This window comes from Chelonia mydas, chromosome 10 (genome assembly GCF_015237465.2).
Source record: "Chelonia mydas isolate rCheMyd1 chromosome 10, rCheMyd1.pri.v2, whole genome shotgun sequence".
Taxonomy (NCBI): Eukaryota; Metazoa; Chordata; order Testudines; family Cheloniidae; genus Chelonia; species Chelonia mydas.
Genome location: NC_051250.2, coordinates 47,785,455 through 47,811,917, shown reverse-complemented (window position 1 = coordinate 47,811,917; position 26,463 = coordinate 47,785,455). Strand labels below are relative to the sequence as shown.

The following is a 26,463-nucleotide window of genomic DNA, read 5'->3' as shown; positions in this document are numbered from 1 at the left end:
AAGGCAGCTTCCCCATAAATTTTTTAAGTGACAGTTTAACTCACTGTATATTACAGCTAGTGATGGACAAGCCTCAGAGAATTTAGAGTTTGGTTCAGAGAAGCAGCCACCTTAAAAGCAGCTGCTATACAACCTTCTGAGTCAACCTCTCAGCCCCCCATGCACTGACCAGGAGACCTCCAGTGGGTGACAATATTTTGATTTCAAAAATGTCAAAACCTTTCATTTAGATTGCAAATGACAACATGAAACTTGGATATTTCCAAAAAAATCGAGATTTTGGGGAGGAATTCCTGTTCCGCAAAACCTTTCAATTGTTCATCCTCTCTGGGATGAAACAAACGCTGAAATTTCCCATGGGACAGAAATTCTAAATTTCCCTCAACTCTATATTTACACAAAGGGCCTCAAATGGGCCTCCGGTTTTATCGACCCAGATAATTACAGGTGCTATTGGGGTCATTTAGACCCCAAACTCTGATGTGCGTGTGCAAATAGGCAGTTAAACATCAAAAATCACATTATTTGTGGCCACAATTCCTTGCACCTAGAATAACACAAGTGCCAGATTAAGAGGTGGCTTCTAGCTGTCAGGCCTGCAATCTCTGTTCTATTAGCAGGATGCCATGTTGCTACGTACCCCAGTGTATGCATGTCTACATGCACTGCAAAGAGAGGATTTAAACAAATGAATTCCTAGAGTGCATATCCTTATGGAAACTTAATTCTGAATCCTAAAAGGCCCAAGAGCCGCAGCAGCAATCACTGGAGATTGCAGCAAAGTGGCTGAAAATAGCTACAATTAGCTGGCTTTTCCCAAGCTCTAGCAGCTGGAGAGGCTCTGACAGACGTTTGAAAACACTCTCTCTGTGGAGTAAGCAGGCTGCTGAGCCCTCTGAAGAGATCAATCAGTGCTCTCACAGCATGCTGCACCTGTGCACGCACTGCACGGCCCCTGCCATCTCCCTTAGCCCTTAACGCTGGAGGGCACTTACAAGGCAAGGGTGAACACCTTGGAACAGACCCCAGTCACTTGACACCCCGCTAGAAACTGGCATCGTCAATGTCCTCTCCCTCCTGGGGACATAATCCATGCTTAGCTACGCAGAACGGGAAGTGTCGGGCAGGCTGAAACCTGGGCTGAGGCCTTACTGTCAGGAAAGACAGCAGGAGTTCATAATCTGTTACCCAGGTAGGAAGAATTTACACCCTGCCACGCTGCATCTGTGGCCCCAGATTCTCCTCTCAATTGCATTGGTGTAAGCACATTACTTTCAATGGAGTTTACTCTTGACTTACATCAGAGTGGATGGAGAATCAGGCCCATGGTGCCCAGGTATCAGGACTGTCAGTGAAACCTCATGCCCCACTTACTTCACTGTTATGAATAGTGGAAACTTGAACTAAGGGACCTTTGGCTCCTGTTTAAAAAACATCAACCACCTCAGCTAAAGGGGGATTTGTTTGCACTCTTCCATTTTCAAGCTTATATCATCTGTGGCATTATATATCTCCAGCCGTGAAAAGTGACATAGTGGCATAACATGTACAGGTCTGGTGTTCCTTGCAGTGGGGAGCAACAGTGATACGCACATGCACATCTATTACAGTACAGAGCATGAGAATGGAAGGGAGAATCTGCTTTTCATTTGGATACCAGAATGGCAAATCCAGCTTGTGAACTTTTTTAATAGTGGAAGGAAGAAAGCATTACTGGGGAACTTTAAAGACAGTTGAGGAATGGGTCTACAAGATAGCTGATGAGCGGGATTTATTTTTATGTACTGTTTTTTATTTGAAAGCTTGATAGAACTGAGATCTGGTTCTGCCTGTATTTGCGGGGAATTTCCATGCTGTATCAGTGCTCACAGGAGCTAAGCATGGACACAAACTCTCCTGCCCTCGTGTGTGCCTTGAAAAGATGGCACCCAAATAGAGTTTTTGCAGTCAGGCTCCTGTCTTGAGTTCAAGTCTCAGAACTGCTCCCCTGCTAGGACTGGAAAAACTACTTTGGAAGGAATAAGGATTGATCTAAACTTCCATCTAAAGTGAAACGAAGTTTCAAACACACCTCAGAGAGTCGGGGGGGAAGCACAACTTTCTGTGCCTACAATCACGCAAAGTAGCACCACTCGTTATTCTCTCTGTGTGCGTTGTAGCGATTTGTGTGGTTATTCAGATGCCGTTACCTAATCATTTCCCATACAGGCAGTATCACATGATTCAAAATTCACTACTTTAAGCTTCACCACATAGCTTGGTCCTACTCAGTTGTAGTAGAAGGAGCACTTCTCCTAAATTTTCAGCATGAACGAGTCCATTATATTTCAACAGAAGCATGTACATAAAGACACATGCCAGCAAGTATCAGTCTTGCAACTGAAGCCAGCCATTTTCCAGCTAAACAGGTTTGACAGAAAGCTGTGTGTTCACCTGAACAACATTTTTCATGGTATGTGTCCCCGGATCGAGGTCATATCCCATGATGCACTGCAGCCATGCAACTGCCATGTTCCCCTAATGAAGAGATGAGACTGTGCTACATCTTGGGAGATGTAGTCCAGCCAGGAAGCCCCAGACCATAGAGGAGAATGGGAATATGAGGCACCCAAATGACAACTCCTATGAGGAACCGCAGTGACCTCTCAGAATCAAAATGCTTCAGGTTTTGATTTTTTACCTATTTTTTCTTTCATTTGCACTGAAGTTTTCTGCAGAAAAAAAAAATAAAAAAAAAAACTTTTCAACCAACTCTGATCCTGACATACTATTAAAAAAATTACAGTACAGAGGCCATACATGGGACTTACCCTAGGAGGCTGTACACCAGTAGACACTGGCACCCATTAATATTCTACCCTTGTGTTGCAGCTGTGACAATGACACTATTGGAAGTAGTGCTCTCTGCAACAGAGACCTGGATCTTAGAATGAGGCTTGGTCTACAATGGAGTATTTGCACTATTCTGCATTATTGCAGGCCGCATCATAGCTTGCGGCATAGAAAGGTTAACGAGGGGCTCTGAAGAACCTCCACCCAGTGTGGAAAGCACATGGGAATGCAAGGAGCTATTAGCTAGCTCTCCTGAAGTCCCAGGAGAGACGTTAATGAAAATTAATTTGTTGGTCCCAGCGTCTCCCTCAAGTAGTCAACTACAGTTCCCAGGACTCCACAGAATACAGAGACTTCCTCTCCCCCCACCAATCACTTTCTCCTGCGTGCTGTGAAATATAACTAGTCCACTATTTAAACAGACACGTTGCAGGGTCCAAGGGAAGATGGTGGTGCAGTGCATGGATTAAAAGCAATTTATGAAGGTTGCTTCTGACCCCCACACACGCCTCCATGGTCTTTAACATTTCATTCCTTTCCTCTCTGTTGGAAAAGATTTCCGAGCCAGGGCACCATTTGGATTAATAAACCCTTGAGAAATGCCCCGAGCAGGAAGATTATCGGTGGGGGCATTTAATGGGTCTAGTTTGAAGAATGTTGTGTGTCAGGCTCTCATTTATATTAACATAGATCGAGCTAGTCCTGTTCCTCTGAGTGGTAAATTTAGTCAAGAGCCTTTTATCCCAAAGGACTTTAAAAATGACACTTTATCGATTAGAATCACTTTACCTATCACAGAGATGAAGCCACAGAATAGCACATAGTGGCTGTTGCATAGCATGCAACAGCACTACACAGCACTAGGGTTAGGAAGTGAAGAGGACACTATATTCAGCTGAGACTGCATGGGGAAAATGCATACTCCTAGGTAGAATACAATCATCTAGATTAGAATTGGACTAGAACCCTGGAAGTCAGACCTTTACTTCTCCCTTCCTCGGTTATTACTAGAGCCTGTCAAAAATGAAAGCCTCTTCTCACAGCGATTCCAAATTGTTTTAGCTTCCAAATGTTCAAAATGGACCCTTTGTGGTGTTTCTAGAATTTTGAGCTTTCCCCCAAAACATGTTAATGTTTTTTGGTTTACCAAAGTCAGTTTGCTGTACTGCTTGAGAGTAAACAAGATTTTGGTAACCATATGTAGTTAAAGTTCAATATTAAAAAAAAAAAAAAAAAGGGAAAAGAAAGTTTGGGTTTGTTTTGGGTTTTTGTTTTTTTTAAAGAACATAACTTTTATTTTGAAAAACAAAAGAATTGACTGTTTTGTATGAAACGCTTCATTTTGTAAAAAGCCCATTTTTTGATGAAAAATCCTTGCCCTCTGAAAGTTTTTGACTCGCTGTAGGTATTACAGGTTTCAGAGTAGCAGTCATGTTAGTCTTGAAAAAGAAAAGGAGGACTTGTGGCCCCTTAGAGACTAACAAATTTATTTAAGCATAAGCTTTCGTGAGCTACAGCTCACTTCATCGGATGCATTAATACTCATTCTGTCATACCAGACATTAGGTTGCAAACTCCCAAGTCGGGTCTGCTCTAGCGGTTGTGCAGAGCACCTAGCACAAGTCTGGGTGCTGACAAAACACATCACGTACAAATAAATCTTGAAAAAGTGCCATAAGTTCTTTGGTGACGCGGCTCCTTAGACTTTAAGGCCAGATGGAACCATCGTGATCATCTAGTCCAGGGGTGGGCAAACTTTTTGGCCTGAGGGCCACATTGGGATTGCAAAACTGTATGGAGGGCCAGGAAGGGAAGGCTGTGCCTCCCAAAACAGCCTGGCCCCACCCCCTCTCCACCCCCTCCTACTACTTACCCCCTGACTGCCTCCCTCAGAACCCCCCACCCATCCAACCCCCTGCTCCCTGTCCCCTGACTGCCCCGACCCCTATCCACACCTCTGCCCCCTGACAGGCCCCCCGGGACTCCCATGTCTTTCCAAACCCCCTGTTCCCCATCCCCTGACCGGCCCCCCCAGAACCTCCGCCCCATCCAACCGCCCCGACAGGACCCCGGGACTCCCACACCTATCCAACCGCCCCCTGCTCCCTGTCCCCTGATTGCCCCCGGGGACCCACCGGCCCCGGCCCCAGCCCCCTTACCACGCTGCTCAGAGTGGCATGTCTAGCAGCCCTGCCACCCGGCCAGAGCCAGACATGCTGCTGCGCTGCCCTGCAGGAGTGCGCAGCCCCGCTGCCCAGAGAGCTGCCCGTGCGGCGGCATGGCTGAGGGGAAGGGAGGACAGTGGGGACAGCGGGGAAGGGGCTGGGGGCTAGCCTCCCCGGCAGGGAGCTCAAGGGCCTGGCAGGATGGTCCCGCGAGCCGGATGTGGCCCGCGGGCCGTAGTTTGCACATCTTTGAGTCTGATCTAGTCTGACTTCCTGCACATTGCAGGCCACAGACGCTCAACCATTCTCTCTTGTAATAGGCCCATAACCTCTGGCTGAGTAACTAAAGTCCTCAAGTCTTAATTTAAAGACTTCCAGTCACAGTGACTCCACCATTTATTCTAGTTCATACCAGCAAGTGACCCATACCCTACTCTGCAGAGGATAGCAGACACCCTGGTGGCTTTTTGCTTATCTGACCTGGGGAAAAATTCCTACCCAATCCCAAATATGGTGATCAGTTAGACCCTGAGCATATGGGCAAGACCCACCAGCCAGACACCTGGGAAAGAATTCTCTGAAGTAACTCAGAGCCCTCCCCATCTAATGTCCCACCTCCGGGTGTTGGAGATATTTACTAAAAGCAGTCACAGATGTGCCATATGCCATTGTAGGCAACCTCATCATGCCAAACCCTCCATAAATTCATCAAGCTCAGTCTTGAAGCCAGTTAGGTTTTTGGCTCCTATTTCTCCCATAGGAAGGCTGTTCCAGAATTTCACTCCTGATGGTTAAAAACCTCCCTTTAATTTCAAGCCTAAACTTATTGATGGCCAGTGACAAACTGCCAGAATCTCAGTTTTCCATCTCATCCAGGAGATGACGCCTCCAGCGGTACACTTCCTCTTAGCACCATGCTGAGGCAATGGCTCAGAGAAATGCCACATACTGAACCACCCACCACAGCACTTTGGGTTTTCCATTACTTTGCACCCCACAGCAAATGCCCTCTTGCAGCCCTCACAGTTTGGAAAAGCTCTCACCAGAAATCATGCTAGCTCTTGCATGACACAGAGAGAGTTAAGCCATCTCCCCACTGTAGGTTGTATTTTTGCAAGCTCCCAAGTATATGGTTTTAGCTCCTTCCAGATTTAGTCGGCACGAGTCTCTGGATAGGAAGTGACAGAGTGGGAAGAAGCTTCCATTAGATCAATTGGTCCAAAGCTGCAGTTTGTGAACCAGCAGCGGTCCAGAGGACTTGTTGGTGATTTGTGGAGAACAGGTCAACATAGGCATCTGACAGTAGTCTTCGTAGCGGAGTATGCACATGTGACTAATTAATTGTGACAGAAGGTGGACACCAGTATTCTGAATAACTGAACTTCAAAAATACATGTAGGGTGCTGTTACAGACAGACACACACACGAGTTGGGAATGGGACACAGTTAAGAAGACTCTTCCAAAACTATCCTGGCAATCAAACAAAAAAGATGCACAATGTTAAGTGACTAGGGCTGAGCACAAACACTGCTACTCGGTGGCTGGCAGTGACTATACTGAATGAGGACAGAAAGTGCAAGGCCAGTAAGTGAAATGAGTGTACCAGGTAGATAAGTGTCCAGCCTTATATGGAGCCATATTTAACAAAACACAGCAATGAAACAGCATTCTGCAAAACCCCAGTCCAGGAACCTGAGAGTAATGCAGATAATAAGACTGACAAAGGTAGGCAGAGGAACCCTTTGCATACAATATTGTCCGAATACATAAGATTAATGACCGGGGTGAAAAGTAGATAGTTGTGTGACAAAATGGAAGCCAACATATTCAATCCATCCACTGGACAAAGGGTGACCAGATAGCAAGTGTGAAAAATCGGGACGGGGCTGGAAGGTAATAGGAGCCTATATAACACAAAGCCCCAAATATCGGCACTGTTCCTATAAAATCAGGACTCTGGTCACCCTAACTGGACAATATACATAAAACAGTATTGTGTTGCATGTAATAGGTGAAATACTCCTTTGGGCAGAGCCCTGGCAGAGACAATTAAATGAGCCAGTCAAGGATCTGGCCATAACCTTTACCATCAGGACCATGCATGTATGTGCACACATGATCGATGATGCAAGCTGTGACAAGTGGAAACTGCTGTCTAGCAGTCTTTACATGCAAAGAAGTCTGAGTTGCTTACACACACACCCCTACCTTGTCCTCGCCCAGGAAGGAACCCAGGCATTTTACAATCTGCATATATCCAAATATAATGCCCTTGCCTGTGCAAGAGAGAGCTAGAAAAGATTCCAAGTGGCTTAACATCCATCAGGCTTCTATCTCCTGCTCTTCCATTTGCAAACATTCCCATTCCACAATCTATGCTTTCTCTGAGATAATCAAAGCCCCAGTGATTTCCTCAACTCCTCCTATTTATAAACTTGGGCAATCCAATCAGAAAACAATGATCATATGACTTGGTCACCACACAGTTACTTGAACCGATTAGTCTGTGACAAAATGATTCACTGAACAATTAGTAACAGTGAACAAGTCTGAGAAAATCCTGGCTCTTTGGTGGATGGATCAAAAAGGAAAAGGTGTATTGAAATTGAAAACTTGTGTTAAAATTACAAGCTATCACTTTAAATGTGAGGGGTTTCCTGCTTGCAAACTGGGGGGCTCTGTAGCAAAGTGTGCAATCAGGCTCTTTCAGCAGTCAGTTTACAAAGAACAAGTTTGTCATAAATATAAAGGGAAGGGTAAACACCTTTAAATTCCTCCTGACCAGAGGAAAAACGCTTTCAACTGTAAAGGGATAAGAAGCTAGGATAACCTCGCTGGCACCTGACCCAAAATGACCAATGAGGAGACAAGATACTTTCAAAGTTGGAGGTGGGGGAACAAAGGGTTCTCTCTGTCTGTGTGTTGCTTTTGCCAGGACAAGAGCAGTAATGCAGATCAGAACTCCTGTAAAAAGTCAGTAAGCAATCTAGTTAGATATGCGTTAGATTCTGTTTTGTTTAAATGGCTGATAAAATAAGTTGTGCTGAATGGAATGTATATTTCTGTTTTTGTAACTTAAGGTTTTGCCTAGAGGGAGTCTCTATGTTTTGAATCTGATTACCCTGTAAGGTATTTACCATCCTGATTTTACAGAGGTGATTATTTTATTTTTCTTCAATTAAAATTCTTCTTTTAAGAACCTGATTGCTTTTTTATTGTTCTTAAGATCCAAGGGTTTGGGTCTGTGTTCACTTATGCAAATTGGTGAGGATTTTTATCAAGCCTTCCCCAGGAAAGGGGGTATAGGGCTTGGGGGGATTTTGGGGGGAAAGACATTTCCAAGTGGTTATATTTGTTAGACGCTTGGTGGTGGCAGCAATAAAGTCCAGGGACAAAAGGTAAAATAGTTTGTACCTTGGGGAAGTTTTAACCTAAGCTGGTAAAAATAAGCTTAGGGATTTTTTTCATGCAGGTCCCCACATTTGTACCCTAGAGTTCAGAGTGGGGAAGAAACCTTGACAAAGCCTAACGCAGCAAGGTGGATTGAGTTGTTTTTCTCTGCCTTTGTGAGCAGACTGCTTTCTCTCATTGTTTTTGGTACTTTTGTGCTAAGGTTCTGGATTTCAAGAAATAATGTTACGCTGAAACCTTCCAGATAGAGTAAGTTTATGTTTTATCTAACTTCTGTTTGTAGGCTATGAACAGAATGAAAGGGACTAAATTAGTCAAACAAATTATTTGTAGATCCCTGCAAATCTGCAGATATCCACTTTATCTCCACAGGCCATGTTTGCAGATCGGATGTAGATACAAATCTTGTATCCGCACAGGGCTCTAATTATTTGCTGTTTGTGCAGCTCTATTTAACATTTTGAGACTCAAGCCCTTTCAGTGGAAAGAGACTGGACAACAGAGCTCTCTCAAACCACTTTTTAAAACATTTAAATTTATGTATTTATTTTAGGGCCCAGATTCACAGAGGTATTTAGGCACCTAACTCCCATTGAAATCAATGGGACTTAAGCACCTAAATCTCTTTCAGGATGTGGGCCTAAGTGTATGACTGACATTTCCCCTGACCAGCCCTCAGAAGAATCCAGATCTTTGGGAGGATCTGGTTAATATCAGTTACAATCTTGTTGGCTAGTGACTCAGATCTCTAGGAGACAGATCTTAGATCTTTGGAAATTCACACACATCAAACACTGGCTGGCCAGTCAGTACGCTGGGCTGGATTGCTTCACCAGCAGATTCAGCAAAAATCCTTTTGATCAGACAGAGCAGCTTCTTGATAACAATCCTAGATCCTCCTGTCACAGGGAGACATCTGCAAGATAGCAATCCTAGATCCTCTTGTCACAGGGAGACATCAGCAAGAAATAAGCTAAAGCAATTGTCCTTGTGAGCACACACTACCAAGCAGAGAATCTGGCATGAGGAAGTTAAATTACATGGGAAACATAAGGAGACCCATCCAACTAGATCTGTGTTAAAAAGGAGGGAAACGGTTGGCATTGAACAAGCTAGATTTTTAGAACCGACAACTTGGACCTATCAGCTAAGCTCAAGCCTTGATGCACCTCCACGAGCAACCAAAGGAACTGTGACCTCAAATCTTCAGCTGGTGTAAATTGGTAAAGCTCCCAGGAGTCAATGGAGCTGCAGCCTAACTACACCAGCTGAGGATCTGGTCATAAGGGTTTAACTATCTAGTGTCTCAGAACCATGCAAGTATGCTGAAGACTATATTGGATAATAAGCACATCTTCAGCTAAATGGCATCCCAGCTAAGGGGCAAGGTTACGATATATCAGTCTAGCTCAGGGGTTCCCAAACTTGATTCGCGGCTTGTTCAGGGTAAGCCCCTGGCAGGCCGCGAGACGCTTTGTTCCCGGCCAACCAGGAGCTGCAGGAAGTGATGGCCCGGCTCGTGCTGCTTCCCACAGCTCCCATTGGCCCGGAATGGCGAACCGCGGCCACTGGGAGCTGCGAGCAGCCGTACACGGGGCCGTTCAGGTAAACAAAGTGTCTCATGGCCCACCAGGGGCTTACCCTGAACAAGCCCTGAACCAAGTTTGGGAACCCCTGGTCTAGCTAGACTGCGCCAGTTTACGCCATTGGCAGATATCCACATTTTTGGAAGTCTTAGAATCCTTGTCACTACAGCTATTTTTCTGATTTGCCCATTACACACCCCACAGCAGTTAATTCAGCAAGTGCCATAGATAGCTCTGCCTGCATGATATTCCTTGCAGAGAAAATGCTTTTCAGACCCATAACTTTAGGGAGCAGTTTGCTGCAGAGCGGTGAAGTGCAGGGCTCAGCAGGATTGATTTCATGGTAAGCATACCTAGAGCTGCATGCAAGCATCTCAGCTAACCGTGAAAGCCTCGCCTGTTGGCCCAGGCTTTTCTGGGCAATGGGATGAGTAGCAGAAGCAGCACGGTTGGTGTTGAACCTTATGCTGGAAGCAGCAGTGAAAACCGTATTAACAGCTGGGAAGGTTTTATTGTCAGAAGCGTCTATCTGTATTTTTAAATGCCTGGGATGTGATAATCCTCTAGATGGGCACATCGGGTTGTGCCCATCTGCCACATCAAGAGACCACAATCATGGTTTGCAGGCATAATATTTCATTGACACACCAGGGCCCATGAATTCCAATCCTCAGATTTAAGCAAGAAGTTCCCAGCATGCCTAGTTGCTCCCTGTTGCAAAGCATGGCAAGACACAAAAGGTCCTTCCAGGCCACTTGCAAGAGGGAACTCCTGTTCCAAGGTGTTTAACTCTCAAGGCCCAGCCCTGAGTTAGTTTTTCAGTGTCTTTGGCTGCGGCTTGCTCTACTGAGCATGCCCAGACCCAGAGGGTGGCTGAAGAAGTGTTAAACCTTGGAGTGGTTCTGCATTCGGCCTTGTGATAAATTAGCCAGAGATTCAGGCATTTCATGCAGCTGCCTCTCCCTCTGCCAGCATGACAATGTGATTAATTTGCAGTGCAGATTAAGCTCATTTATCACAGCCATGAGACTGCCATGTAGCCTGAAGGAAAGAGAGAGTGAGTGAGGGAAAGGGGCTGAGAGGAAGCAAGAGAAGAAAAAAAGGCAGGAGCCACCTAGGGAGAGAAGAAAGCCAAATTCAAGGCATCTCCCTATAAGACTGTTTGCCACAGTAGACTGTGGTTAACTATGCTGAGGGATAGAGCCCAGTGTGGGAGGGGAGCTTTATCTCTGCTAACACACATGGTGGGACCTGTAAGAGCTGTGAAATGGGAGGAGTGTAAGAGGATTTGGGAGATAGAAGCAGTGAGCTGATTACCGTACTTGGGGAAAGGGAGGAACATGAAGAGATGATGGAGGAACCTGTGACTCTCCCCATCACTTCCTTCTTCATTGTCTTTTCTACCCTCTCCCTTCCTTGCCTCTCTTCCCTTCCTCTTTCTTGGAGAATGTTCTATCATTTTCTCCAGGCCCCCCTGAATACACACATGCGCACACACATGCGTTCTTCTCACCCTGACTGGAGGCAGCTCCCGAGCACTCCAAGTTTTCAAGCATCCTGGTTCCACAGTTAACTCCTCACTGCTGCTGTGCATGAGGTTTCCCTTGAACCAGTTCCAGTACCTGAAGGACTTCCAACTGCTTCCAATTCATTTATGCAGCAGCTTGCAACAGGCAAATACCAGCTCAAGAGGAGGAGCCGGATTTTGGTCTTATACCATGTGCTACTCTGCTGAAGTCAGTGGAATGGCAGAAGGTGCAAATCAGGGCAGGATTTGGCCCTAAGCGTTTACGGAGATTATGGACACAGTGAATCTGAGATTTAAGCCCTCTGAAGGTTCACATGCCAGCTACTGCATGGAACAATACGAAACTTCTGTTATACCACTGTCTGCCCTGGAGGCATCTCTATGAAGGGTGGATATACCTGCTCAATGTTCATTCAAAACTGGGTTTCCTAGTGCACCTCAGTCCTGAGGTGGAGATCATCCACTCGCAGACTGTGTGTTCCCTCACAAATTGGTGTATCTCCACATGGCTTCGCTGGCGTGGATCTCAACCTAATGGAGCTGTTAGGACTGCAGTTTTGAGCTCTTTGGAATCTTGAAACAAGCCAGCTTGCTGATTGGGAGCAGGATCTGCACTCTTCCACAGCTAAAGCCTCAGCCCTTTGTAGAGTTGGGATTCAGACCCAGATCCCCGGTTCTCCAGAGTTTGGTGATCTTGGGATCTGGTTTTGTTTGAGTCCCATTTCTATTTCCAAGTTGCTACTTGTGTCCCCATTACACCAAACACCAAAGCTTAGACTCAATTGTCACTGAGGTCTGCAGCTATTGGGAGCCTTCTGCTGCCTTCTAAGCTGTGGCCAAGTACCAATGGAAAAAGTTTCCAGTTTCACTGGGGACCCTCACTTATGCTGAATGTCAGCAATACACTGAAAACCTCTCAGAGTCCTGATCCAACATGCTGTGGGTCTCGTGTATTGCCTGGAATGGATTTTTCAGGACCTGTCTTTATTTTGGTTGTTCTCAAGTCTGTGGCAAGGCACCGAAGGGAAGCAGGAGGGTGATGTCCCTTTATTGGAGATTATGGGCTCATTGTTGCTGGGTCCACAGGTCTAGCAACCAGTTTTGGATTGACTCTAAGGAGAACAAAAAAAGTCCCCACCAGGTTCACCTGTGGTAGTAAGATTAGTGGAAAGGCACACTGAGCTACGGTAGCAGTCTCTTGATGCTGGAGTCCTAATTTCTTTCCAAAGTCTAGAGTGAGAGAAGTTCTGGAGAGGCCTTTGCCCAGTTGGTAGATGTGGAAGATCGAAATAGGCAGAAGGATGGCAGGAGATGTTGAACCATGGCTCTTTTATTCAGTAACTTTACTGCAAGACATCACATGAGATGCCATCTCTGAGGCACCCATCTGTGTGGTTTCCTTTCCTTTCATAGTCCTGAGCTAGTCTCACTCTTGTCTTCTTAACTTCTCCTTTCCCTCTTTCTTCACAGCAGCTTCTCTCTCCAGTGTTCCCATTCATAGGTTTCAAGGCCAGAAGGGGCCATTGTGATCATCTAGTCTGACCTCCTGTATAGCACAGGCCAAAGAACATCTCCAAAATAATTCCTAGAGCAGATCTCTCAGAAAAACATCCCATCTTGATTTAAAAATTGTCAGGGATGGAGAACCCACCACAACCTTTGGTAAGTTGTTCTAGTGGTTAATTACGCTCATTGTTAAAAATTTATGGTTTATTTCCAGCCGTTGTGTTGTGTTATACCTTTCTCTGCTAGATTGAGGAGTCCATTACTAAATATTTGTTCCCCATGTAGGTACTTACAGACTGTAATCAAGTTACCTCTTAACCTTCTCTTTGTTAAGTTAAGTAGATTGAGCTCCTTGAGTCTATCACTATAAGGCAGGTTTTCCAATCCTTTAATCATTCTCAGGGCTCTTCTCTGAACCCTCTCCAATTTATCAACATCTCTCTTGAATGGGCAACACACCAGAACTAGACATGGTATTCCAGCAGCTGTCACACCAGTGCCAAGTACAGATGTAAAATATTCTCTCTACTCCTACTTGAGATTCCCTGATTTATGCATCCATGGATTGCATTAGCCATTTCGACAATAGTCTTGTACTGGGAGCTCACATTCATCTGAGTATCCACCATGATCCCCAAATCTTTATCAGAGTTCCCTCTTCCTGCAAGTATGGCCTGCATGCTTTGTTTCTAGATATAGAGATTTACATTTAGCCATATTAGAATGCATATTGTTTGCTTGTGCCCAGTTTACCAAGCAATCCATATTGCTCTGTGTTAGTGACCTGCCCTCTTCATTATTAGCTACCCTCCCTCCCCCGTTTTTTCGGTCATCTGCAGACTTTACCGGTGATGATGTTATGTTTTACCGGTGATGATGATATGTTTATGACAGTCAAGAACCAATCCCTGCAGGGCCCCACAGACACACACCCATTTGATCCTGAATACTCATTTACAATGACATTTGGAGACCTATCAGTTAGCCAGATTTTAATCCATTTAATGTGTGCAAGCATCCCCAACTAACAGGAGGATGGAAAATAAAGTAGCCCCAGCCCTTCATTTTATCTGCCTCCATCTGTGCATTTGGTGTTTAACTTCCACTCATCCATTTCTGAATTTGGTCCTCCGTGTTGTGTGGTCTGTAGGACATACATCCATGCTTTGCCCTGAGGTGTAAATAAGGGTGGGACCTTCCCTCCTCAATCTCATCACGAGCATGCCACCGTCTCTGCTGAACAGGAACCGGCTAGTACTCACAAGGCAGCCAGCCTCCTAAATGAATTCGATCAGAGGGAGGTGAGAAAGTTCCCACTGAAACACCGAGTCACGTTGGGGACAGTAAATTGGATTGAAAGCGGCGATGTGCCGTGGCTGCCAATGTTGGGAGCAAGCTGTAAATATGTTTTGAGCCTCTTGATTGTTTCACTGTGATGAAAGAACATCATTTTCCGGGCTGTTCACACTCATTCCGAAAGCGGTGCGACTGTGCTGCATAAGAGCGAATGGGCGTGGGGAAGACTCTCCACACTAACCTTGCTGGAGCCTTCAGAACCCTACGGTCAACTCTCAGAGGAGGAGGAGATATCATTGCATTGTCAGTGTCTCAGTCAGACATGCTCTGGGATCATGGCTATCTTCAAATCTGGATACAGTCAGAACTAAAATAGACATTACGTCGCCATGTGGGATCAGAAACAGCTATGCACCCAGGTATCATAGACTTCTGCAGATATAGAGGGCCCAATTCAGACCTCAGTTAAGCACGAGTAGATCTAGGGTAACTAGTGAAGTCAGTGGACTTCAGAAGTCAGTGAACTCCAGATTTACCCAGAGATCTGAATCTGGCCCATGGCCTTATTTCGAGGGTTACAATGTCAATGGGATCTTGTTAACAAAGGTAATGTTCTCGCCACATGACCTTCTTTTCGATACTCTTGCCCCGCCCCTTTCCAAACCTTTTAGGCCGTGCACTAGGTTTAAAGATGATGTATTCAGCTCCACAGCAGGAACGACCTGATCAGAAAGAAAAAGGAAAAAGGCCTCCCTTGAAACAGACAGAGATATTTTATAGCATACCCTGCTAAAACCCATCATTAGGTGCCTTTTCGTCACCAGCGAATGGCATCTTATTTAGTAGTTTGCTGATCTGATATTACTATATAAACATTATTTTCCCTGAAAAGAGTGCTAATAATGTCCCATAGGGAAAGACACAGGTATCGGTCTGTACCAAGTTCCTCTTCTATTTAGGGGGAAGCTAAGGCAACAGAGCTAACCTACTGACGGTGTTTTAGCAAGTAGCTTATCAGCCACAGGATTTACCCTGGTCAAGAACAACTCGATTGAGGTCAAAGGGACTAGGAGTTGCTGGTGCTCAGCAACTTTGGAAGAGACAGGACATTTATTTAGGTATCTTGATTTGGACACACCCCTACTGAAAATGGGTCTTTAGGGAGTTAGACAAGGACACATAGTGAGTCAGTGGCAAGACCAGGAAGAGAACCCAGGAGTCCTGATTCCCAGTCCCTTGCCTTACCCACTCTTTCATTAGGCAGTACTTTGCAATATATATTTTTAAGGGACGACAATCAAAGCGCAACAAGCCAGGCACTTTAGCTAACAAACCTATCATTTGCCTCTAACAGGCTTTCTGAATAAAGCAGACTCAGTGGCAGATTAAAACTGGATCCTCTTAAACACAGAGATCCAAGGCCCCACCGCAGCAGGGGGCTCTCGCATGCAGAGGATGGTGCCAACAGCCTCTAGCTGAGCCAGTTCCAGCTGCTGGCTGCAGAATCCCCCCCACCCACAGCCTGGAGCCCTCCTCTCTCACTCTGGAGGGATACCTCCATCTTCAGCCCTGCCAGACGGCAGGCCCTGCCACTCTTCGACACACTCCCCCACCTGCCTGTCTGCAACACAGCACAGCTTCTTCACCGGCTATCAGCGTTTATGACGCGCTGATAGCCAGGGCTAGATTAACCCATCACTGGGCCCTAGGGAAACACACACTTCTGGGGAGGCGGGGCTCTTCTCCCCTCGGCTCTGTTGGGAATGACAAAGTGAATCTCAGGTGTGTGAAGACTAACTTCGCTCCCTCATCCATGGGGGCAGATTTGTGCACCGACGGAAAGAGCTTTGGTCACCAGAGTGGGTGGCATTGTGACCTGGCACGCCCGGGGTTGCAATGCTGCTCAAATCTTGCCCAGCTGCCCCTCCATCATGAGTGGGCAGAGACTGAGTCATGACACAGGGGCAGCTGGACCAGATCTGAGTGGCACTGCAGGCCCGTGCGCCACGTCGCAACGCTACTCACGCAGGGGAGTGAAGTTCTTTCTGTTTGCGCATCGGTCAAAGAAAATGCAAAATTTGGGGCTCTCTCCCACGAATTTGGGCCCCAGTCACGTGCCTCCTTTGCTTGTGCTAATCCAGACCCGCTGACAGCTGGTTTGCTGCTGCAGAAGACAGTGTCTATCCTGACATACTTACAGGCCCGCTAAACTGGAAGATGGGGGAGTGTTGTACTCTTTGCTGCTTCTGTCCACTGAGTTCACAGCACGTGCTAGGGGCTCCTTGCATCCTTCCATCCCCCCACAAGCTCCCTGTGGGCCACCCCCCATCCCCGTCTATTGCAGGAACTTTCTGCAACCCCCCATATCCTTCTTCATGCCAGGGTCTCTGTGTTTCTCCCATTCCCTCCCCTTACCAGAGTCTCCCTATTCCCCCACATGCTATGGGGCTCTGCGTACCCCCCCTTTCCCGTTCTAGGGTCCCCCCACAAGGAACTCTGTGTGTCCAATTTTCTCCTCCTCCCATACCAATGTCTTCCATTTCCCTCTATGCTAGGGGCTGTGCACACTACCCATGCCCTCCTCCCCCAATTTTTTTTTTTTTTTGTCTGGGAGATGAATCATTCAAGGTGTTAATGTGTTAACCTTTACTAGGAGAATGGGCAGAGATGAACTAGGGATTTGGTTAGGCTGGAAAGCATACATGGGTGCCATCAGACAATTGTTTGATCTATAGACAATTGCACAGGTGCTTGAAGCTGAAGCGGTGCTAAGCAGCTGAAAGGGACTCCATGTGTCTCCTGTTTTCCCCCTTTCAGTTTTCTGATTTCCCCTCAAATCTGTAGGATTCTGGCCACTGATGCCTAGAAAATTCTCTGATGATTTGGAATGGATCTGAGGTACTGTTCAAAAGTTATTGCATTAGAGACAGAGCAATGCCATCTAGTTGAGTGCAAGGCCCTCACCAGCTTGGCCAGTCACAGGTGGGTGACGGTAGTTTTACTGGAGTGGGTCAGCCTTTGCGGGCTTCACACCAAAATACCGATGGGAAGCACCAGCGGGTGAGCCAGCATGCCAGCAGAGTAGGGCAGAGACAACAAGAGGTCCTTCAAGGAGGCCACTTAATCCAGCAAAGCAGTAGACCAGGAAAGCCCTGCCACCCCTTCCCATGTTGAGCAATAGGACACAGAATGGAGTGAGACTGGAAGGGAGGAGGTAGCTTGAAGTGAGTTGTGTGAGATGTTGGGGGGCTGGAATGTTTTGTTTGATGTGGGCCCCACTTCGTCTTAGTTCAGCCCAGCAGAGATCACTTTTAGTCAGTGATTACATATACACACTGCTGCAGGACCATCATGATAAGATACAGTGTGAATACGCACTCAGTCTTCTAGGATTCCTTTCAGTCTTGAACAGAGGTTTGGGAAATTTTACATGTGGACAGGCCAGTGGCCCATCTACTATAGTTGTCAACTAGGTAATCACCGGCAAGAAATTTCCCACAAATATTCCTCTGAATTTCCTAAATGTATTCACTTTGCTCACATGCAGACCATAACATTCAGGACAGGGAGTGACTGACATGCACCCTCTCACATACGAGCCCCACATCAGAAGTGCACATCTTTCCTGTTGCTAGTTTTCAAAGCACAGAAATGTGCTTTAATAGAGCCTTCCCTCATCTTTTCATTTCTCTACAGGGAGGTCATTCGCATATGTAAACATCCTCTTTTGCTCTGCACTGTCATTAGGTTTAGTTACTCTGCAAAGTAAATAACCCTCCATGTTAGCCAGAACTCCTCATTACAGTCTATGCTATTAATAAAACAATGTTGATACTTAAAAATATACTATAAGAACTTCTGTGGATTAAAAATGTACCCAGATTTCATTTGCCTGCGTTCCAGTAGTTTCTAAATATCATCTAACTTCGGACATTTGGTATTAGAAACTCTGCCATTCATAGAAATTGCAGCATTTCCCACAATATTTCTGTGTTTTTAAGAAACTGAGATGCTTTCCCTTTTTTTAATAAAGTGATTTTTCATTCTGAAAGTTAAGCCAAGTCCCTCTCTGGCTGAAATCGACAAGTCCTAGAATTGATAGGAAAGTAGCCAGGCTTAATACACTTCTTGTGTGATTTGCTACTGCATTTTGTATAACAAATGGAAAACAAATACAGGGACTAGGTAGCTACGGAACAGCATCTGTAAGGGAAGGTTTGAAATAAGCCCGTCTCTGAAAAGGTTACAGATGACAACATCAACTCGTCCAACACAGGTAAAGCCGGACCTCCTGCTTCTTTGACTTTTCACATTTTCTTACCGACCCAAAATGCTCTGTTTGTGCTTTATCTAAACCTTGCTCCTTTGCAAGGTCCTGAGGGGAACTGCTGCTCTACGCCTACAGAACACTTTGCCTTCTGATCTTTGAAAAGGTCCTCCCAAGCCTAGCCCTTAGGGACAGCCTCACTACTACGATGATTTAGAGGCATCCTGGCTTTTACTTAAACCATCATGTCAATTACTGAATTGAAGTTTCCAGTTTCCATCCATCAAAATGTAGTGAGGCAGAACGGAAGATGCCCACACAGTTTCCCTTTGAAGATTACACAGACATGCAATAATAGTGGTAACAGCCCAGTATTCCATGGCACATCAATTATTGCACCTACATGGGTGCACACTTCTGTGCTCATTTTAAATGCCACGGGGGAGGAATCTTTGGCACAGGTATGAGTCAAGAGCAGCCCTAACAAAGTCAGTGGCTGTACCGGCACAGAATTCCTGCACATAAGGGGAAGATCAGACCCTCAATATTTTTCTATATTGCTGTAAAAAACCCTAGAACTAACAGATGTCAATTTCTGGACCCGACCGTTGAGATACAATGAACCAGAGTGAATGTCCCATCAATAGCCAATAATCACTGGGGCTGCGTTGTGCCAAACAGTACACTTATTGGGCCTCATCCTCTACTCAGCACACTGGTGTGAATCTGTTCATTTCACTAGTATTACTCCAGTGTAGGGAAGTGAACAATCAGGGCCATCATGCGTACAAACACACAGAGCAATGTTGAATAACTAACAGATGCTTCAACACTAGTTAGTAATTGGACTAAAGGAAACCACACAGCACTTACCAGTGAAGAAATCCTGCAAGGACTTTCTTCTGCAACTAAAGACCTACAAAAGAACAGAGAGTTGCGGTTCAGCAGGCAGACCATTTGCAGCATGAAGCATTGGAGGGCTGGGGGTTTATAGTGGATCACAAATTGAGTAAGAGTCAACACCGTGATGCAGTTGCAAAAAAGGCTAACATGGTTCTGGGGTGTATTAACAGGAGTGTCCTATATAAGATACAGGTAACTGTCCCACTCAACTCGGCATCTTTGGGGCCTCAGCTGCAATAGGGTGTCCAATTTTGGGCACCACACTTTAAGAAAGATGGACAATTTGGAGAGAATCCAGAGGAGAGCAATTAAAATGATAAAAAAAAGGTTTAGAAAACCTGACCTATGAGGAAAGGTTGAAAAACTGGGCATGTTTAGTCTTGAGAAAAGATAACTGACGGGTAACACTAAAGGCTGTTATAAAGTGAACCGTGATTGTTTGTGCTCCACGTCTGCTGAATGTAGGACAAGTAATGGGCTTAATCTGCAGCAAGGGAGATTTAGGGTAGATATTAGGAAAAACTTTCTAACTATCAGGGTAGTTAAGCTCTGGAATAGGCTTCCAAGGGAGGTTGTGGAATCCCCTCATTGGAGATTTTTAAGAACAGGTCAGACAAACACCTGTCAGGGATGGTCTAGGGCAGGAGTCGGCAACCTTCAGCATGCGGCCCATCAGGTAATCCGCTGGCAGGCCACGAGACATTTTGTTTACATTGACCGTCCATGGGCACGGCCCCCCGCAGCTCCTGATGGGCCATGGTTCACCTTTCCCGGCCAATGGGAACTGCAGGAAGTGGCGGCCAGCACGTCCTTGCGGCCCACGCCACTTCCCGCAGCTCCCATTGGCCGGGAAAGGTGAACCACGGCCACTGGGAGCTGTGGATGGTCAAAATCAGCAAAATGTCTCACAGCCCACCAACGAATTACCCTGATGGACCGTGTGCCAAAGGTTGCTGACCCCTGGTCTAGGGTTACTTGGTCCTGCCTCAGCACAGTGGAGTGGACGTGATGACCTCTTGACGGCTCTTCCAGCCTGACATTTCTATCTTTCTATGATTCAGAAATGGGTAGCACAGGATTATTGTTTCAATGATATTCCACCCTGACAGGTGGGGCGCATTCGCCCCCCGACACATCTGAACACGCCATCGTGTACAGTCACTGGTGGTGGGGTGACCCCACTTTGGTAGTGTACTTCCAAAGTAGATCCTGGAGCTGGACGGTGTCATTGCCAGCTCGACTAGAACTATCCGCACGACCTCTGACCAAGCTGGCATGCAAAAAGGAGAAGTGTAGCCACAGCAGCGCAATGGGCTAGCCACCCCGAGTACAGCTGTGTCTGAAACTGTAGGTATGCCCTCAGGTGGCTAGCCCATCCCACTGCTTGGGCCACTGAGGCTATACCGCTATTTTTAGCACACTAGCTCAAGCAGAGCTAGCACTGATGTGTCTGCCCCAACTGGAAATGACACCGCCATACTCTGAGTAACCATGAATTAGATACACACATGCACTCTTAGCTCCTTGGGCTAATTCTACTCCAAAAGGCAAGTACAGTCATTCAAGATGGCTGGAGAGAACGAGCATTGTCATTTAATTGCTAAGGACGTACTCTGCAAAGACACTGGGATCTCTTATGATAAGCAATAGATTTTTACGGAGTTTTACAGAATTTCTATGCATGTCTTAAATAATTAAAGCTGGTTAAGATCCCAGACATAGCAGAACGTGCTTAGGTTTAAATACCAATGGCCATCTTTTCAGCCATGACTTCCCATTTTGCACATGTTTGTGAACCTAACCAAGGATTCTCAGAAATGGACAGGTCCCCATTTTGCATCCATCGTGGGTTCTCAGCCTGGGGGTTATAATCTTCATGGGGCGGAGAGAGAATACAAGCAGGTCCCATGAGGCTGTGACTACTTTCCTTTTATTTATGGCTAGACGAGAGCAGATCCTGATATCTTTTTCAATTTTACATGTGGTCATAGGGTGGGGGGGGCCATTGGCATACACCAGTCAGACAGCTGGGAGCCCTGTTGTAGGATTATATGCACTCCAATACCAGGATTTGCCTGCCTGTTTTTGTAGCCCAGAGGTGAGCAGAGTCAGAACCCAGCTAGACATTCAGCCGCAAAAAATCCAGGTTCACCCATTACTCACGCAAGGAGTCCCATTGACTTCAACTGGGCTTCCTGTGTTTGTGTGGCCTGCAGTAGTGGGTCCTATGTTTAGAAGCAAGAATGTTGCTGAAAATAATTTCCTCCTTTGGTTACCTACCAAGGCACATGTCTCAGGATTCCAAGATGCCAGCCCCAGCCCACAATGAGTGAAGGGCACCGGGTGGCATTCGCTCATTGTTTCTCCTGTGACAGCTGATGAATTGGCTAACATCTAGTGCAGTACTGGAAAGGTAACTCAGCCCACTCCCGTGCAATGCTTTAGGCAGTAGCAAGGTCTTTGGCTATTGTAGGAGAAATTCTGAACCCTGAACTCCAGCCACTGCAGGTAAAAAGCCTTCTAGGCGCGTGACAATGATTTAGAACATAAATAAATAAAGTGTGTGTGTGTGTGTATATAACGGCAGCACTGTGGCCTCCAAAACATTTCCCCTATATATCCACTGGTTTTTTAATTTATAAGAAGAGCATCTCAGTTCTCTGAATAAAGAAGACTGTGTATTTGTCATTTGCAATCTGGCACTACTTTGAAATGCTTCTGTTTTCTGCCGTTAGCAAAAAAAAAAACAAAACAAAACAAAAAAAAAAAACCATCTCTCCAACATGGAGTTTAGTTTGTTCTGAAGTTCAGAATACCAAGTGTCACTGCAAGAAAAATCAAAACAGAGGCCCACAGGCTGAGCTATCATTTAAAGAACAGCTTTTGCTCCCTGCGTGCAAGACCTGCTTCCTAAACAGCCACCCGGTTATGCCATCAACCCCATGGTAAGAAATGGTGCCGGATACCCCAGGAGGTTCTGGAGATCAGGCCCAGCTGCCCCCAACATTCCTCAGCAGAGGATTGCGTCATTAAGGGGTGTCCCAGCAGTTCCGTATGGAAAAGCATCTCAGGGATGCTGATCAGAGAGCAAACCGGTCCTGCCTTTGAACACTGCGTGAAGATACGTATTGTTTTGGTCACGTGTGGTGCCAGTTAGCTGTGCTGTGAGAAAGAGCCACCCCCTCAGCTGGGTATTGGCATTCATGGAGCTGTGTAATTGATGATTGCCTTTCTTTTGAGTACTGCACTTTTCCAAATTTTGGGAATCTGCTGCCATTGTGTGAGACAGCCATGGCAGCAAATTCTTACAGAGACACACCGAGTTCCCTCATGGACACTGCTTTTCTCCTCTCTTGTTCTGTTGCTTTCTCCACATTTCTCCTACTGTTCTAGCACTATGGCTAGCTTGGGCAGGTGTGACAGAGTAGGCCAGCCACTGGCCTTTTTACCACTAATTCATTCGAACTGACTCGCCACCTGCAGAGGTCCCCCTTGTGACATGGGAGGGCCCTGCAGTAGCCCTGCCTCAGTTTCCCCTCACCAGGGTTTTTCTGACTCTCCCAGGGATTCACCCTCTGGCTGGGTCACTCTCAGAGTTCAATCCCCTTTCAGGGTACTCCACGTCCAAAAGACACACCACCTTCAACAACAGTCCCAAATTAACATAAACCAATGGTCTGCCACTCTCCTGGGTTCAACTCGCAGTTCTCCCTCTTACCAGAGTGCTGACTCTCCGGGCTATTCCCCATTCTGAGCCAAAGTACAACACAAACCAAAACAGTCTCTGTCCTCCACACTCTAATGAAAGTCTGTCTCACTCTTTAGCAGAGCTCGGACTCCCAGGGCTTTTCCTGGAGTCTGGTCTCTCTTCTGCCTTGGCAGGTCACCCCAGCCCTACCTCACTGCAGTCCTTTTCTCCCGTGCTATCTCGGGGGATCCAAATGAGCCTTCTCTATCTCTGCAGCCATCTGCTGCTGCCACTGCCCCTTTCTCCCTGGGCCTCTGGGCTCAGTAAGATAGTAGTCTGATTGAACCACATGACCTTCATTCTTCCCACCTGGGGAGGTGAGCCAAGTGTACCAGAGGTGGGGCTGGGTCCATCTCCCCTTACAGGGACCAGCCCTGCTGGGTAAGTCCTCTTCATCAGTCCTGAGCATAGCAGAGGCAGGCTCCAAACAATCTATGCCATGTATGCCAGACTCTAAGGAATCTCAGAGCATGTCAAGACGGGACATTCTGGGAGGATTTACCCAGTTCCACGTAGATCTTCAGCCCAGACAGCTCTTTCCAATAAAGATAATCCCCCGGGACACAGCAGCACTAGGTTGAGATGATGCAGGTAGTGAAGGGAGAGGGGCAGAGGGAGTCCAGGGAGGAGCTCTTCAGAAGCCAACTATTTAAAAGTCAGACCCTGCACAGAGATGGTACAGGCACCTCCCTCAAAGCTCCAGAGAAGTTCCAGATAGTGCTATAATGAGTCTTACTCACAAAGGAGAACCTGGCTACTCTGATCCATACTTTCACCATCGATTTTCCCTCCATGGGGTTGATCTCCACCCATACACAGTAGCTGCAGCTGGTGCAGCATGAAGCACCCTGCCTCAGAAGCACTCCAAGGTGATGTGAGCTCATCACCACCCTGCTTCCTTACCCCCCAACAGCTCCCCCTTCTGCTACCATCCTGAACTGAATATGCTGGTCCTAGTCTACAAAGCCCCCAGTGGGATGGGGAACCAGCCTACCACGCAGACCGCTGCCTCATCCACAACCCAACTGCACTCCATGGACTGCTGCCCTATGGAACCTTCTGCCCCAGGGCCAGCTTATCTGCCTGCTGTACCAAGAAGTCCCTTCTCACTTCCTTCTCCAAGCAGATCCCTTCAGGTTTAGGCTCCCAAGTGCTGGGGAGAGAATTCTCCACTTGCAAGGAGCTCTTCTGCCAGGCTACAGAGATCAACCTGAGCCTGCCCTGGCAGGGTTCCATGTGTAAACCCCACCTGTGATGACCCTTCGCAATGGCACAGTGTCCCCTCAGGACAGGGAAACCGGAGGAGACAGAACACCATTCAGACTTAACTCTGCTGGGTGCCAGGGACCTTAGTGCAGTGGGTTGTTGCTTCCTGAGGCAGGCTATGTATAGTCTCAGCCCGGCGCCGGGTGGATAAGGTGACATGCAACTTATGTCCACAGTTGGAGGAAGTTCCCCAAACATGGCCATGAAAATCTCATAGCATGAGTTTATGTCTTGAGAAGAACATCAGAGTTTTATGTGGTACTGTCAGAATCAGACCCAGAATAGGATCCTGCAGCCAGGCCTCTTATGAGCCTTATGCCAGAGTGCTGAAGAACCAGCTTGAATACAGATGGACATCCAACTCTCCTGAAATTCATCTCCCAAGTGTACCTTTCAAACCTCTCATTCCTTAATCCTCACATGCTCCTGGGATATCTGTTCTACTTCCTCCCATCCCAGTTTCCTGCAGAGGGTGGGCTCATAGTGCAGCGCATGCATGTGGCGGCAACCACTGGCTTTGCAACCAGAGGTGTGGCTGGGAATCATCAGCTCAATACAATAAATCAACCTGTCAGGGAGGGATCTGAAAGCACTCTACACATACAGATTAACTGAGCCATACCATCTCCTACGAGATGGACACAGAGAAGCTTCCCTGTTTCACAGAAAAGGTAACCAAGGTGGAAATGGGGAGTCATTTCCCCAAGATCACTCAGCGAGTAGGAAACCAGGCTCCCTAGAGCACCCATATAGCACCGACCCACAGCCACAGCTCAGGAGCCACGAATCTGACAGGCAGGTACCCAGGCAAGACAGCCTTAACAAGCCCTGAGAAAGGGAAAACTGCCTCCAACCCACTGCTTTAGACACCCCTTCCTTCTCCCTTCCTCCACCACTTTCGCCTGCATTAGTTAACACTGCTGGGAATTAAGCAGCATCTAAAAGGAGACTGGGCAGAAGCGCAGCTTCTCTGAGATCCTGCAAACCTGCCAGGCTTTCCCCAAAGTCCTGCCCCAGCCTGCTCGGCATGCTGCCAGACAGAGCGAGCAGCAGAGGGAGAGCGCCCAGTGCCAGTTCTCCTGCCAGGTGGCAGTGTGATCACATTAGCAAAAGGAAATTGGGCCTTTTCTCACCCGCTGCCTCCCCCTGCCTTTTGCAAACACTGGGTGCTGTAAGATTTGTTAAGATTGATCTCAGACCAGAACGGAGGAGATAAACTCAATATAATTAACTCAGCTTTCCCTCTCACCAGGCGAGGAGCTTTTAAAAAATTAAAAGAGGAAAAAATAGCTCTTCATAGCACTTCTAGTTCTTCCCCCCCAACTATAAAGGGAAACTGTTCACACACCGCATGCAGAGCTCTTTCTCCCTTCCTCTCGGGCTACCTTGATTAAACAAAAAGAAAAGGAGTATTTGTGGCACCTTAGAGACTAACAAATTTATTTGAGCATAAGCTTTCGTGAGCTACAGCTCACCTTGATTAAACAGACATTAAACTTATTGGCTTCCAATGCAATTTTCGAAATGAGTCTCCAAGAGGAAGGGGATGCAGCTGCAAATCCCCTCCCCCACCCCGCTGCCAATCCCCTCCCATATGCTCTCCCAATTTTGAAGAGTTGCTCAGCTGATCCAGATGTGTTTCCAGAGAGAGCATTTAAGGGAGCGGCTGCCAAAGCTGCTTTTGTTAGCTGGTTATAAACCCTACAGCATGAGACTGAGAAGCTGATTAATAGATTTGATATTATGGGTAGAGGGAGGTTTTTGCAGTGGTATTGCACTAGGGACAATCTACAAATACTCAGAGAGCCCAAGGTGCGGCTGTGTGTTGAAGGTACAACATGGAGATGCCAAGGCAGCTGATTACCTAGGGTGCTGGCCACCTACCCCTTCCTCAGGCTCACATGGCACTGCCTGGTTTGGCATGGAAACCCATGCTGTAGGTAAAATACAGGGT

General features: G+C 46.7%; 1 protein-coding gene across 2 annotated transcripts in view; it reads right to left on the bottom strand.

Moving 5' to 3' along the window:
* The window catches only part of LINGO1 (leucine rich repeat and Ig domain containing 1), a 450,166-nt gene that overhangs the window by 256,532 nt on the left and 167,171 nt on the right, over positions 1 to 26,463 (bottom strand). For both annotated transcript variants that reach the window (XM_043523933.1, XM_037911365.2), the window contains exon 3: positions 19,466 to 19,508. The gene's annotated coding sequence lies outside the window, so the exon portion shown is untranslated. The remainder of the gene's footprint in view (positions 1 to 19,465; positions 19,509 to 26,463) is intronic.